A 15,851-nucleotide genomic window follows, 5' to 3' on the forward strand; every position below is an offset into this window, starting at 1 on the left:
GTTATGTGATGATTACTTGGAAGCATTTCTACCACAGCGTCTGAAAATTGAAGCACACATGGAAAATGCAACCATTTATGTTTACAACTCATTTAAATCTTCTTTAAATCCTGCTTCTTCAATCTTTCTTTTTTAGCATATAGTCATGTCTAGCTGAGTTGCATTAAAAATTCTACATAAGGTGGAAAGGCGTTGATATTACAGTTAACGAACTTAATTTTTTTCTTGGTAAGTATACTTGTATACTTACAGATTCTTGATATTTTACATTGAAGAAAATTAGATTTGGCCATGTTAGTGAAATACGTGTCAAAAATATAGAGTTCAGTATGAAGTTATTAAAAATAGGATGGCAGATTTGATATTGCTGAGTCTTCTACTTGTGTTTGCTCTAAATGTACAGTCAAAAGTGACTTTTAGGTCTACTCCTAATCACATTGAACATGCCTAATTATTTTATGAAATAATTCACATAGAAAGCTGAAATACTTGGTTTGATAATATATTTTTACAGAATAAAAACATCTTTGTTTTTTGACATATGTGATGGTGTAGTGTATATGGCTAATATCACCACGACAAAGCTCCTTTACGTGTCCTCAAGAAATATGCTCACATTTGAGTTATTAAAGCACCAAATACATATTTCAGAATAAAAGTATTTTTAAATCACTTGTGGCATTGGGCTCTTACCATAATTTTATAATAGGACTATGTGACCTTTCTCAAGTCAGCACTACGTTTTACTTTCTTATGTATAAAATTGAGGGTTTAGACAGGGTGACATCTAAGGTTTCTTTCAGTTCTAAAATATTATGATTTTGGAGAGTTTCAGTGTGTTAAAAGGACCTCCCATATTTGGTTCTATATTTTCATTTCACAGAGGGGAAATGGGTTAAAATAATTTGCTAATTGCATACATCTGAGTTTAAGTACAGATCCTTCCTGTTAAGAAACGTATTTCCATTCGGCTTTTTGAAAATGTTCCTGGGATGTATAGTAAATGACTCTTTTTAATGAATTAATGAGAGAGTCAATCATAGTGTGGGACTTTTTGACACCATGATTATTGCTAACTTAAATGTGTTTTCTCTGAGCCAGAACTTCATCCCAAAAAAAGACTGACGACGGCCCACAACACTGACTACTACTAGGGTTAGGGAATTTGAGATTTACTTAAATTTGGGGATTTGAGTAGTCATAATCCTTAACCTCAAAGAATTGAACATTTTCTGTAAGCTGCTAAAATTCAATACATCTTCCAAAACTTTTCAGTAGAATTTGTAGGCTCCAGCATTTTGAATAACTAGATCATCCAGAATCAGACTCATATTTATTCTTAGGATTCTTCTTAATACAAAATTGCTTGTTTTTATGTTCCAGTTCCTGGGCAGCCAAGTCAACCTGCTAATCAGTCTATACTTCCACAACTTCCAAAACTGCAAACTGAACTGCTTCTTTTCCTCCTCAGAGATTTGCTGTCCCATTTGTTTTTAAGCTTTTTGAAGGGAAAAAAAAAAATCTTGGCCTTACATAAGAGCTGCGCCTTGTGGAAGTTTTGGAAATTTTAAATTGCAGTCAAGATCCCCACTCACAGGTGAAACATTATCTGGTCATCTTGTCATTAGTGCTGACAGTTTTGGCTGAGGTTGAAGTTAAGAAAAATGCTGGAATGAACCTGGAAACAGTCATATGTTCCTCATCCATCACCTCATTAATCACAAAGTTAACATTGTCTCTGAAACAATGCTGCTTTATTGTGGGGTAATCCTCATTTATAGTTAGAGCTACTAAACAATATTCAAGAGTCCAGATTCTTCTCCATGTCCTGCCAAGTATAGTAGAGAAATGACAATCATGACATTATTCACTGATAATTAAAGCCGAAAGACAGATCCTGGGCAATGATCTCATTCTTAGAGTTATACAGAATGGAATATGCTTGTAAGAGGTTCCATGTAGACCCATAAATATTGTTTTGCCTTTTTTTTCACTATTTGCATCATAGTTTATTGCTAACTATATAGTGAAGTCAGAAAATACTAAATTTAAAGCTTTATACTTTTAGTGTATTATCTCTGTTTACTAATGGCCATGATATTTAATATCTCTTCTCTAGCTTGCAAAGTTGTGAGATCATACCAATGTGTGATATCAATATAAAGAATTATGAAGGAAATGGAGAAATGATAAAGATGACAATTGAGTACAATTCTGATTTATGTACACACTATTCTAGAGGTATAAATACACCACTTAGGGAAATATGTTCATCATAATGTGTTGGAGTTGCAATATATCATTAAATCCAAAGAGCAAATGTATCTTCATGAGTACTTAATTTTTACTCACAGGCAGCCAGTTGTCCCAGAAGGACCTGGTTGTTGTTATTGTTTTTTAACATACAATTTAGGTCTAAGATTATGGATGTATTTAATTATTCATAAAAAATATACATGACATGCCATAGAGATGAAAGAAATGTGTTACCTATTCACTCCCCACAAAGAAAAGAGTACATTTAAATAAATATTTGTGTTTATGGGTATACTAAAAAAGGATGTGAAGTTTGTTGTACTTTTTTTCTGTTAAGCTCTTTAAGCATGTAAAAGCAAATGTCAGTGTTCCTATAGTTGGCTGTCCTTGAGAATTAAAAAAATAAAAAACAATTAGAAAAAAAGTAACAAAATCTTTAAGTGATCTGAGATCACATAACTTTAATTTTGGTAGTATTTGTGTTAAAGAAGAAAAGCTCCACTTAGATCACATGAGACTTTATTCTGGACTTTTCCCATGTTTAATTTACTATGACTTCAAATTGAGATTCAATTTGTGAAGGTCAGTCTATTAAAGTTCTAATAATGATACCCAGAGTTGCAAAATTTTAGAAATAAATCTATTATTTATTTTTGTTAAAAGAATTATAAGCCCATGGAACAGTAAAATTTTTTAAAAATGTTGAAAAACCTGAAGTTGTAATACTGCAATATGATTAATGTTGTCTTCCCCTCACTTTCAGATTTTTGCTATTTACTCTTCAAAGCTGTTCCACATAGCTTCTGTTTCCAAAGGTCTACCAGAACTCTTCCTGTGAAGGTTAAATGTAGTCTCCTAATGATTAAATTATATAACAAATTTGCAGACCTTATTTTATTTACCTCTTTCCATGCCACCCCCATCTTTTGTGAATGTCTGCCTTCTATTTTGTGACACCTATTCTGAATCTCTGATATTGACCATCCTTTCTCAGTCATTCACCCATTCCTGTTTTTCAACTTAGACCTTAAAAATTGCTTCCATTAGTTTTTTGTTATTTGTAAGTCAACTATTACTAAGTGAGATCACCCATTCTTTTGGTTTTCTTTAGATGCCTCTCCAAGTATGATGGGCAGGACAGTCATCCAAATCCTCACCTGACCTTTCTCTCCTGAGATCTAGATTTCTATTTCTGACTATAACTGTATCTAGTAGACATTTCTTCCCAGATATCTCCTAGCTTGTTCAAAATTAACCTGTGTTAAGATGGAATTCTTTCTCATCCTGGCTCTCCTCGTGTTTTATAATCCCATTAATGATATCACCATCTCATAAGAATCCCTAGAACATTGACTCTTTTCTCTAATTCCCTTTCACATTCAACCAGTCACAACATCCTATCAGTTTACTCCTTAAATGGTCTTGAGTCTCCCCATCACTTTTCATTCCTACTGTCCTATTCAGACCATAAAACACGAGGAGCTCAGTTCAACCAAGGGTCCATAGTGTCTCAGGTGATCAAACTTCAGTGAGTCTCTGACTCCTAGTTATTTAGTCAGATAACGAATAGCGTAATCTATTGATTTATTTGTTAAATTTAGTGGGTTTTTTAAAAAGATTTATTTATTTATTTTAGAGAGAGAAAGTGCATGTGCTCACACATGAGTTGGGGGAGGGGTAGAGGGAGAGAGAAAGTGATGAAGTAGACTCACCACTGAGCATAGAGCCCAGTGCAGGGCTTGATCTCATGACGAGGAGATCATGCCCTGAGCTGAAACCATGAATCTGATGCTTAACTGACTGAACCACCCAGGAGCTCCTATTTTGTTAAAAGTACTTTCAGGGTCCTTGGGTGGCTCAGGCAGTTGAGTGACCACCTCTTGTGTTCAGCTCAGGTCATGATCTCTGAGAGGTCATGAGAAGGAGCTCCATATTGGGCTCTGTGCTTAGCAGAGAGTTGGCTTCCCCTCTACCTCAGCCCCTCCCCCACCTGTGGGTATGCTCTCTCTCTGTCTCTCTCAAAATAAATAAATTTATTCTAAAACAAATTAGTTTTGTTGTCTTTACATATGCTTTTACTTAATACCTGTGTTAGACATTATGGATAAAATTTTAATTGACTTTCCTTAGCTATCGTAAATGAAGAAAATGTGATATCAGTTCATTATTTTATCAGAAGGTCCATCTCCCTAGCTTTTTATGAGAAAAATTAACTGCCCATTCATATATGAGATTTTCAAACCAGTCTTCCTATAGGCACAGCAAAAGTGATAAGATAATTAAAATAGCTAATAAAAAAGTTCTTTTTGAAATGTGATGGAAAGGTTTAAAGAAAACATTATTTTGCATAACAACAGTGGTGCTGTTACTGCCAAAGCACAGAGCTAGCTGTTATAGAGCATGTGTGAGACTTCAGTCAAGGTCACCATGATTTTACATTGTGGTGACTTATCAAAACAAGTCATATTATCCTCAAGGCACATGCAAAGAAAACAACCCATAAATTCCTGCTTGAAAAGTGTACTCTAAATATGTTCTGAGTTTACATTTACATAAATTGAGAAGAAAAGGAAAACAGAAATCAGCCTATAATGCAAGTGGCATTCTTAGTATATTTCAGTTAGTATTGTGATCTTTTTATTGATAGAAAAATTGATATTGGATATATAAACAGCAGCATTTTAGTCATTTTCCTCTTCAATTCACAGTAATAGTTTTGCGATATTAGAAAAAAATTGAATATTAAAATCACCCATCTCTTATCCATTTAACACAATCCCCAAACCTGTGTAAGCTTCAGGTATATTTGACAAGCAAGTCAAATATAATCTCTTGTTGATAAGAATTCATATCAATAAATACACAGATATATACATATATTATTTGTATAAAATGTGTATAAATTATGCCTCTGTAATATATAAGTATATGTATATATTCAAAGATAATATGAAAAAAAACCCCACAAAGATAATATGAATTTATATCTCTGAGAAACTTTATCTTATTAAGTGTAGAAAATCACACACAGAAATTATATGTATACATATGTGTAATGTATCCATAAACACATGCACACTTATGTATATACATATATAATAAATGCATATGTATAATTGCTACATGTCTTCGATATTCATATGTATCATACATGTACATGTAATTATACAATTGACAGCATTACACATTTTCTCTACAGTGAAATTGTTAGGCAATATAGGAAATTGTTTTTTCAGACGGTCCATTTCCCTAGCCTTTTAAAGAAAAATTAACTACACATTCACATATGAGAATGAGCTTGCCTTTGAATCTTCATCAAAATAATTCTTATATAAAAAATACATCCTTGGTGTGGTCATTTTGATACCAGTGTCTGGTACTGTCAGCATTCAAGGCAACAATCAAAACAAAAAAAAACTTTGCATAGCGTTGTCATTTATATGAATATTACAAAGGGTGTAACACTTAACAGTATTTTTACCATTACCATTTTGGGTTAGCAACTCTAGCCAGTACTTAAGATTCTTCTTGATGGGTTATCCCAAAAGTGTATGAGAATCTAATGAATTGCCCACCTTGTTCAGTCGGGAAGCAGGAGGAGAGCTGTTGTGAGCAGATCTGTTAGAATATCTTGTTAAGTGAGGCAGAGGAAGAGTTACAAATGAGAAACAGACTAGTAGGTCTGCTGAGGTCAAAGGAGAAGCTGAGTTTGTGTGGGAGGTGGCGGGGCCTTGCCGGGGTCAGGGGTGGGACACATCCTTCACATAACATCTCAGGGTCTTGCTGTAGCAAACGACGAACACTTCCTAGACAAGGACACATAAAATCCCTCTTCTAAATAATTAAATATCTCAAATACAGATTTATTTAACAAATCCCATTCCACCTCAGAAATAATATCCAAAAAGTACAGATAGCTGTTATTTAATATGGTGCAAATACCCTGTGTAAAATTCTGGATTTTCTATTTGCCTGGAAGAGCCATTACAGACACAGTGTTGGGGTGTAAATATTTTCAGGAATCCTGCTATTATTAAATTTCCATGCACAGTTGTGAAGTTTTATTCATTTTGTGTGTATTTAAAATGTTTTTTATTCTGGTTTTTGTTTCTTTTTTTTTTGTTGTTGTTGTTGTTTAGAAAAGGAAGAGCACTTACTGTGCTTTCAATTAAAACCACTTTAATTAAGAAACACGTATGTTCAAACAAGTAAAAATACTATAACCATTTATATTGTCAGGACAAATATTGTAGCTGCCATGAATTAAGCCTAATGTGTCTGGCCAAGTTTTGCTCCAACAGAGTCCCCTTACTTTTAAGGCTTTAACATTCCAGAAATGTGCCCTTTTTCTGTTCACTGTGTTCTACTTGTCCACATGAAAGCAGGGGAGCCCTAGTAAATCCAATACATCTATTAGCTATGTAGGAATCCAACATTTCATTGTTGTCTGGATCATGCTTTGCATGTAAAATCCCCTGAGAAACTATTACATTGAATAGGATTTATATTCTTCCACCATTTGTTATATGTTTTTTTAATTTAGTAGGACTATAAACAGTATTACCCGTATTTGAAAATATTATTGTAACAGTATTTAAGAATCAACAGGGCCATCCTACTAAATGCAATTTTACACTTCTACTTTGTACTTATCTTGCTAAGTCATTACTAATCATTGTCCTCCTTTCATTCCCAGGTAACTTTATCTGTTACAGTTTACATATTAAAAGACAGAATAGTGCATATAAAGTATGGGATCTGGATCCAGAATTTTGTTTGAAACTGACTTGATCCTTTATCAAATGTTCACACAATACCTGAAATGGAAGTACTTAAAACTGCTTGAAATGCTTTACAGATACTAACTTATTTAATCCTGTAGCAATACTGTGAGGGAGATGCAATTATTAGTCCATTTCTCAGATGAAGAAATTCTCAGAGCAGGAATTTAAACTTAGGCAGTTTAGTTATAAAGTCTGCTTTCTTAAACCATTCTATATTGTCTCTCTATTTTTATGACATTGGGCAATTCCTTAACCTTTCTCAGTCTGTCTTCATCTGTAAAATGGGACTACTTATGATTATCAAGCTCAGAGACTTGTGACGGTTGGATGTGTAATACTAGCAGTAATCTTGCCTTGAGTGTTAACTGTTGTTATTTTTCACATCATTTTCCCTGCTGACCTTTTTTATTTCTTTAGAAACACTATGCCTCTGCCGTAATCAGAACTTTGCATGCAAGATGGAATTCTCTCCTTTTCCCTATCCCTAATCAGTCTGTGCACTGTCAGTACATAGGTAGCTTTCTCAGAGGACCTTTCCTGACCCTCATACTAGTATAGAGCACTCCTTACCCCTTAGTCTTGGCTCCCTAGGAGCCAAAACTTATGCCTTTTCACTTTGGCTAGATATTTTCCTGGGAAGTGCGATCCTAGGGAAGTGGGAGTGAGGAAAATGAAAGACATTAAAGAAAAGAGATAGTAAATGCAAAGGAGTATATTACTCAGTTGGCCTCAGCTTTTTGACAAGCTGATTGCTCCTTCCCCCACTGTACCTTCTATGAGTCCTGATAAGCTCCCTGAGTTGTCCATCAGGGTTAGGAAGGGAAAAGAATTGATTCAGCTGGCTCTTGTTTCCCACTAATCAAAGGTGCTCCATGCAACTTTGATGCCTCCATTTTTTTTTTAAGATTTTATTTATTTTTATTTGACAGATAGAGATCACAAGTAGGCAGAGAGATAGGCAGAAAGAGAGAGGAAGGGAAGCAGGCTCTCTGCTCAGCAGAGAGCCTGATGTGGGGCTCAATCCCAGGACTCTGGAATCATGACCTAAGTGGAAGGCAGAGGCTTTAACCCACTGAGCCACCCAGATGCCCCTAACGCCTCCATTTTTGTGTGTGCATGCCTGGGTGCCAAGCAGATCCATCATGGCTCTTGCTTTGAAGATAACAACAAATCCACAAGGTGAGAGGTTAGCGGTATTTTGTAAAACCTTGAGCTAAGACCCAGTTCATAGGTGCCCTTAAGGTCCATGAGGACTAAGCAGCCACCACTGCTGATCTCTGAGTGTGTGATGGGGACTGTGGGTATTTGTGATAGCAGTTCAGCTTCATGAGTTCAGAAAGAGCACAGATAGGATATCACAGGTTATAAAACAAGCCGAGTGTGGAAGCTGAGTGGGGTGGTATGGACTTCAGGCCAATATACCCTGTTGATCACATTTGTAAATTCAGGTCTCTTTGCTTTACAGTTTTGATCATAGTTTAAAATTCCATATTTATTAATGAGATTATTTACATTAATGGTTGTGTCCTGCACTGGACTGAAAGAGTCCTTAAGGGTTAGGAAAGGAGCAAAAGGTTCAGATTACCTAGATTGGAGTCCTGGCCCCACTAACTGGTAACTCTTCATTTTGGGACAAGTTACTTCACTTTTCTGAGCCCCATATCTGCACTTATACATCAGGATAAAGATGTAAATGCTATATTAAAAGAGACACAATCAGTAGGTATTAGCTTTTATCATGGTCATAACCACCATGATCATCGCACCCGCAGTCATTAGCACAGTGCTTGCTGAATAGGCTCCAGAATAATAGAGCATGAGGTCAGAGAGGACTGAGATTCAGTCTTTTCCATTCATTGTTGTACCTCCGACTCATGAAGGAGATTTAGAAACAGAGGTGTTTCAGTAAGTATGTTCAGAATGATTAGATAAAGGAGGGAATAAATGACGGTAAATGTTTCCATTTGTGTTCTTGAAAGTGTACCTCATACTGATTTAGGAGGGTTTTGAAGTAGTCCAGAGTAATTTTTGTAATAGCGAACCATCAATTTTTCAGTATAGTTGTCTTGGTTGACTTTTAGGAGACATACATAAAGAAAGAAAGGTAATATTAGTAGTATAGATTGGCTACTAACTATTTGAAACAGCATTTCCTGTCCTAAAAATGAATGCTTTGGGGCAAATTATAAAGTTCTTTGAATTAATAAGGTGAAAACCTTTTGTCTCTCTTGAATAGAAATGGATACAAATTGAAGTGTGCATTTTCCAATATTAATATATGCCTTAGTAACATCAAATTTCTGCTGTTTCATCTAGTACCGAGTCATACAGTTTTTTAGATTAACCATTGTGCCCTTTTTTGATGATGACTCTTCCACAGCATTCAAATCATGAGGAGAGGTTGACATTCCACAGATTTTGTTTTTCTGTCAGGCTGATCATGCCTCATCACTGAATGATGGGTACTCGCAAAGAAGGCCTCTTGACAGAATCACATTAAATATTGGCCAAGATCCTAAAAAAACAGCTGAACCAAAAGACAGTGGAACTACATGCCATGGAAATAGTTTTTCACATTGTCATTTATTAGCTGGGATATCTTGGTGGGTTTATTTTATTCTTTGAAACTCAACTTACTCCTCTGTAAAGTAGGGTCACTAATACTAATCTCACGGTGATATTTTGATTACAAATGAAATAAAATATTTTACCTGTGTAATATCAGATGCAACATACCAACCTCTAATTAATGTGGGAAGATTTATTTATTCATTTTGATTTAAGATCCAAAACGGTGGGGTTTTTTTATATGTTTCTGTAAAGCAGCAGTGAGAAGAGAAGGGAAAGATGTCTCAGAAGAGGGAGGAGCAAAGTTGGTCCCACTGAGCCCAACTTAGTAGATTGGGCTCACAAAGGCATATACACAACCCATCAAAATTACAGATATACAGTGAGTTGGTAAAGAAATGTGGTACATACACGATGGAATATCATTCAACCATGAGAAGGGAAGATACCTTCTCATTTGTGACAACACGGTTGAACCTTGAGCACATTAAGCTGAGCAAAATAAGTAAGACAGAGAGAGACAAGTACCATCTGCTATCACTGATACATGGAATCTTAAAAAGAGTAAACCTCTGAAAAACAATAAAATGGTGATTACCAGAGGACAGGGGTCTGTAGGGGGATAAGAGTGATAGTGTTTAAGGGTACAAACTTATAATGAAAAGTAAATAAGCCATAGAGATCTAATGCAAAGTACAATGAATATAGAAAATAATACTGTGTTATACTGATGTAATGTGATAAATCTTGCTACCTCAGCAGTCATATTATAATACATAAATATCAAAGTCATTGAACACTTCGTACTTACACTATGTTACCTGTAAAATCTATTCACCAAAAAACCCAAAAGTAAAGACAGTTTTTCTGGGGTCCTAATACAACAAAAGGCCATGGTGCCTGAGCTACTTTGTCTAATTATAGAAAGTGGGAAAAAAAAAAAAGCCATGACAACGCGGATTCAGTGATGTGCGAAGTAGTCCTTTGACTTCTGGTTTGTGCTTGCCACTGACAACAAACATAGAGGGCTGCTTTTTGCCAAAGTTCCCTCACTTTATGTTATTGATTACAACATAGTTATTATTTTCTATTGGAGATTTACTGTCCTAGGGATCCATAAGTCCATAATTGATTGTTTTAGCTTAGTCTATAGTTGGTGACTTCTTGTTAAGAAAAAAACCTGCCTACCAATACAACACAATGCAGAATACTTGTAACTGCTCTCTTGTCTACCATCAGTACCACCATCTGAAACAACCAGGAGTCTCACTCTAGATTTCCTAGGCCCATTTCTCTGAATGTTTTTGTATTAGAGGACATTCCTCTTAGGTGAATCAGCTAACTCTTTTTGAGACTTCGTTGGCCAGTGCCTTTCATGGGTTGTGGAAGAAGTGTAATAATAGAGAAATTACCAGAAGAATTAGTAATTCACAAATATTGGTATGACTTACCTGTTTAACAAATTTTATGAGTTTTTTTTTTCCAGATGTACCATGCCACTTTAGAGATTAATTTTGCCTAAAAGTATTACCTAAAGTCTATATTTTAGACTGTATAATTATTTTAATATTTAAAAAACCATCAGCAGCCAAGTGCATAATTTATTTATGGCAAGTAACCAAGTAGGTCTGGTGAAGATCATGTGTTTTTGTAGAGGGAAGAGCTGAAAGCCTTTGGTAAACTCCAGTTTCCATTTCAGATCAATCAGAACAATGCACAAACATGAACTCTAATATTTCTACATTTATCTCACTTTTGCTTAAATAATCTATGAAAAAGTTCTTCACTAAGCGATCAGGATTGTATCTTTTCTTTTTCAAGCAAACAAGTAGAAAGATTAAGGAATCCCCGTGGCAATTTTTGGAGCATATGATTGGAAGGGATTGATCCACAGTTTTCTCATGGATCAGTATACCAAATCATGCCCTAAAATTCAGTCAGCTCTGCTGAAATACTCTGAGGATGATTTTCATTCTTGCCTTGCATCAGAGAGTTTCATCCAGACTTAGAACCAAAAACATTCCAATACAGTTTCGAGGTGTTTCTACTGTTGTTACAGCCACAATTGTTTGGAATGGTCATAATGTTCCTATACCTGCACACTCGAACTAGAGTTTCTTCATTACCTTAACATTTCTGTATACTTCAGACAAATCTAATTATTCTTGCTTTCCTGAATGTTTCTTTTGTTTGTGTCCTCACTGCTCATTTTTTTCTCCCTATCTAGAATGCCTTCATTTCTTCTCTTCCTGACGAAGAAGCTTAACTCAAATTTGGTTAACTCTGCTGCTTTCCAAAATACTATTGCATTGTCCAGTTTCACACAGCTAGATAGAGGCATTGGCTCAAGGATTCCACTGAAAATATGCCCAGATAGATTTCTTGAAGAGAAGGGACCCTATCTGTTTTTTTCCCTTGGATCTCTGGTGTTGAACCTATTACGTGTTCAAGAAATACTTGTTAATTCTTCTCTTCAGATTAAACATAACTAAAGTAAAATTATAGAATCTTAAGGACAACCCAATTTATTATTTGTTTGTGTGTGTGTGTTGCCAGTAGGAGTGGGTGTAGAAGGTAGGTGGTAGAGGAAGCTCTGGTCTTTTTCCTTCAAACAGCTGTAGTGAAGTAAATACAGTTCAGCTTACTGGACTACAGTAGGGAAAGGAGATAAGTAAATATGAAGTAAGACTATGTAATTCACCTGTATTACACAAGTTTCTAGTATAGTCTCACTGTTTCTAATATGCCTTCTATTTGAGGTCCATGTCCATTGCCTCTACTTTAAAAAAAAAAAAAAAGTGCCTCTCTCTGTAGTCTTACCTTTTGTACTTATTTGTTTTGTATATTCTGAACACTTCCTGTGTAGTGGCAAATTATTACATCACAAATAGGCACACCAAAATTGTACCCAGTGATTCAGAAGTAAAGGACAGTAGAATGTTCTTCCCTTTCATAACTTATTCCAGTTACCTAAGTCATAGTAATCTGACGCTCCAGATGTTCCCATCCAGTTAACTTCATGCACATCCTATAGTAAGCTCTGTGAAAGTGACCTTTTCAGTGAATCTGACAGCCTGTCATCCTGTAATTTATGCCAGCTACATTTTACCCTTGGACTCTGAGTTTTAGAAGAATCCTTTGGAGGAGACAGAACTGACTACAGTTTGTAAAGTAGTTCATTTTCTTTCTTTTCTTATTTTCTTGGACTGTTATATAAATCATTATCATTCTATATTATATTGATTGGATATGTGAAATGTTCATATAGAATGGCCAGTTGCGTGATGCAGCTTAATTTCTCCTTGTACTTGTAGTAGAGTTCTATAAAGAGAAAATTACAGTATTTAGCAGTTAGTGAACGATACAGGAGGCAGATTAGATAGTGTTGATAAAGATCTAGAGTTCCTACATGTCCTGTAACTCTCATGACCGTGATTGAGCCATGCCTATTAACTTTAATTTTAGTGTTCAGTAGTCAAGACTTATTTAGCTATAGGAAGTATGGCTTCTTTTAATTTATCCTTCTGTATATTTTAGCAATTAATCATATATTTTAATTTGTAGAACTTCTCTGCTGATAATATACCATAGAAAGATATCTGTGACATTAGCATAATTGATTTTCCAGCAAAGTAATAAATCATCTTGAAGACTTATAATTGATGGGAAAATGATATAAAATACTTGTTTCATCTTTACAGGCTCAAAACCTTCCATCTTTTTCGAGAACATCAAGTAAATTAGAAAAAAATAATTTTACCTAACAAAAATTTTATAATACATCAATGCTGACTGATATTTATTGAACTCACATAGTATGTTAAGAATAATTTAGGGTATTAGGGAATACATGCAATGATACATACATGAAATTACATACAATAATACAAAATAATACAAAAATACATACAATAATATATACATGAAATTAGCTTTCTGATATTCTTTAAAACTTACCTTACTTAGAAATTCTATGTTGATGTAGGTGAGTCATACATATTTTGTGTCTCATTTTTACATTTGAAAACTCTTTACCTTTTCCAAGTAGGATTCTTCTGAGTCTAACTTAATATCACTCAGCCTTAAGTTTGTGGACCTGTGGTCATTTGCACAACTATTGTGAATTATTTGAAACATTTGTGGTGCATAAGTAAAGGAAAGGTCTTATTTCATTTATTTCAGTGTTTGTAATATTTGTCTATCATGACATTGAATCTCTAGTCCTTTTGCCAAATATAACCACAAAACAGTATTCTTATTTTCCTGAGAGTCCTGGGAATTTGTACCACACTTTTTCAAGTAAATACATGTGTAAATATGTGAATTTCTCAGCCCCCCAAAGACTCTGGTTTTCCTTTCTTGGCAAGGGAAGTAAATTCTAAGATCCTGAGTCATTTACTGAGTATGCTTTCCTTCTGATCTCCCAGAGGTCTGATCAACAAAGTGCCAAAAGATATGCTCATTCTAGAGAGACCAGCAGCCCAGGTCTCTCTGCAGGAGGATTTGATGAATGTTAATGAAAACCCCTATTGCTCAGATATAGACAAGTAGAGCTTTGGTAAAATAGGCCCTCCGTGGTTATCCTAATATCTAAGTAAATCACCATGTCCTACAGCTTTTTACTGAAGCTCGTTGTGTTTGGCCTTAAGTGTAACCTATTTTGTTTGTTATTACTATCTAGAGGTGGTAAAGATGAAGTTGTAATATGGAGAGGAAATATGAGTAATGCAGTTTCTCTACAAGCTTTATTTAACATGTGTTTTGTGAAAACAAAAAAGGGGCAATCAAGATAATTTTTACAAAAACAGGGTTAAAACGGAGTATTAGAAAGTTTTAAAGAAATATTGTGCTAGGGGCGCCTGGGTGGCTCAGTGGGTTAAGGCCTCTGCCTTTGGCCCAGGTCATGATCCCAGGGTCCTGGGATCGAGCCCCGCATCGGGCTCTCTGCTTGGTGGGGAGCCTGCTTCCTCCTCTCTCTGACTGCCTCTCTGCCTACTTGTAATTTCTGTCTGTCAAATAAATAATTAAAATCTTAAAACAAACAAACAAATAAGAAATCTATTTAAAAAAAATATTGTGCTAATCTCAAAAGCATACAGTAATGTAACAATGAGACAGTAAATAGTGTAGCAGAATATTCCAACTACTTTGAAGCAAAGACTTTTTGTCTGATGACCTGTGCTTTAGCTGGAGATATCCCCTTATCTCTGGGCACTTAAATAACATTCATTTCCTTTGTTCAATATTGGGCTCCATTGGAGCAGGGACTACCTCTATCTACTTCAGTGCTGGGTGTATCACACAGTAGGCCCAGAATAAATGTCTATTGCACAAATTATTAGAGCATTGTTTATTATAATACAGCAAAGAAATTATACACTAATAAATCACAATCTATATTTTTTAACTATTTTTTAAAGATTTTATTTATTTATTTGACAGAGAGATCACAAATAGGCAGAGAGGCAGGCAGAGAAAGAGAGGGAAGCAGGCTCCCTGCTGAGCAGAGAGCCCAATGCGGGACACGATCCCAGGACTGAGATCATCACCTGAGCCGAAGGCAGAGGCTTAACCCACTGAGCCACCCAGCCGCCCCTTTTATAAACTATAATATCAATTATTTTAACTTTTTCAAAAATTTAGTGTGATTTCCAATTTAGAGTTATAAATTATTTCTTGTTAGTTCACATTTTATCTAGAATACTTTCTTATAGAAACTTATTTTTGTTCTAAATATCTCCAATCAACTTCCTATAAAAGTTCCTAATTTTATGTGTCTGTTACTCTTTCTCTAATAACGTTATTTTCAAATCATATCAATGTGAGTTGAAAATCTCTTTAAATTGGCGTAAAGCCTAGGTCAATATTTAACTTCTCAGATCTCGTTAAATAGCATATTAAAATTAAAAATATTTTAAAGCTATTTACATCATATCTATTTCTTGATATAGCAAGTATAAAATTGAACACAACCTAATTTAAATAAGAGGAAATATTTTCCATAATCATGATGACTGTACTTTTCAGAGACTCTTTATAAGGAAAACATTATTGGGAGAAAGTTGGTTGTAGATATTATCTATGAAAAGGTTTTAAAAAATGGGGACTTGCATCTAAGTTTTGACACACCAGTTTCACTAAAAGACATAGTGAAATTAGATAAATAGCTATTTAAAAACCTCATGTATTCCTTTTGTTCACTATTATACCCCCAGGGCTACAAAGTACCTGAAAATCTTTCTG

At 34.9% G+C, this 15,851-nt stretch overlaps 1 protein-coding gene and 1 long non-coding RNA gene across 2 annotated transcripts in view; one reads left to right on the top strand and one right to left on the bottom strand.

The window, feature by feature from the left end:
• AGMO (alkylglycerol monooxygenase) overlaps window positions 1-15,851 on the top strand; it is a 350,536-nt gene that overhangs the window by 85,612 nt on the left and 249,073 nt on the right. The gene's annotated exons all lie outside the window — the stretch shown is intronic.
• Window positions 1-15,851, bottom strand: part of LOC116569371 — a 41,319-nt gene that overhangs the window by 270 nt on the left and 25,198 nt on the right. The window contains exon 3 of the long non-coding RNA XR_004277002.1: window positions 5,832-6,062. This is a non-coding gene — a long non-coding RNA (uncharacterized LOC116569371). The remainder of the gene's footprint in view (window positions 1-5,831; window positions 6,063-15,851) is intronic.

The sequence above is a fragment of the Mustela erminea genome, chromosome 11 (assembly GCF_009829155.1).
Source record: "Mustela erminea isolate mMusErm1 chromosome 11, mMusErm1.Pri, whole genome shotgun sequence".
NCBI lineage: Eukaryota > Metazoa > Chordata > Mammalia > Carnivora > Mustelidae > Mustela > Mustela erminea.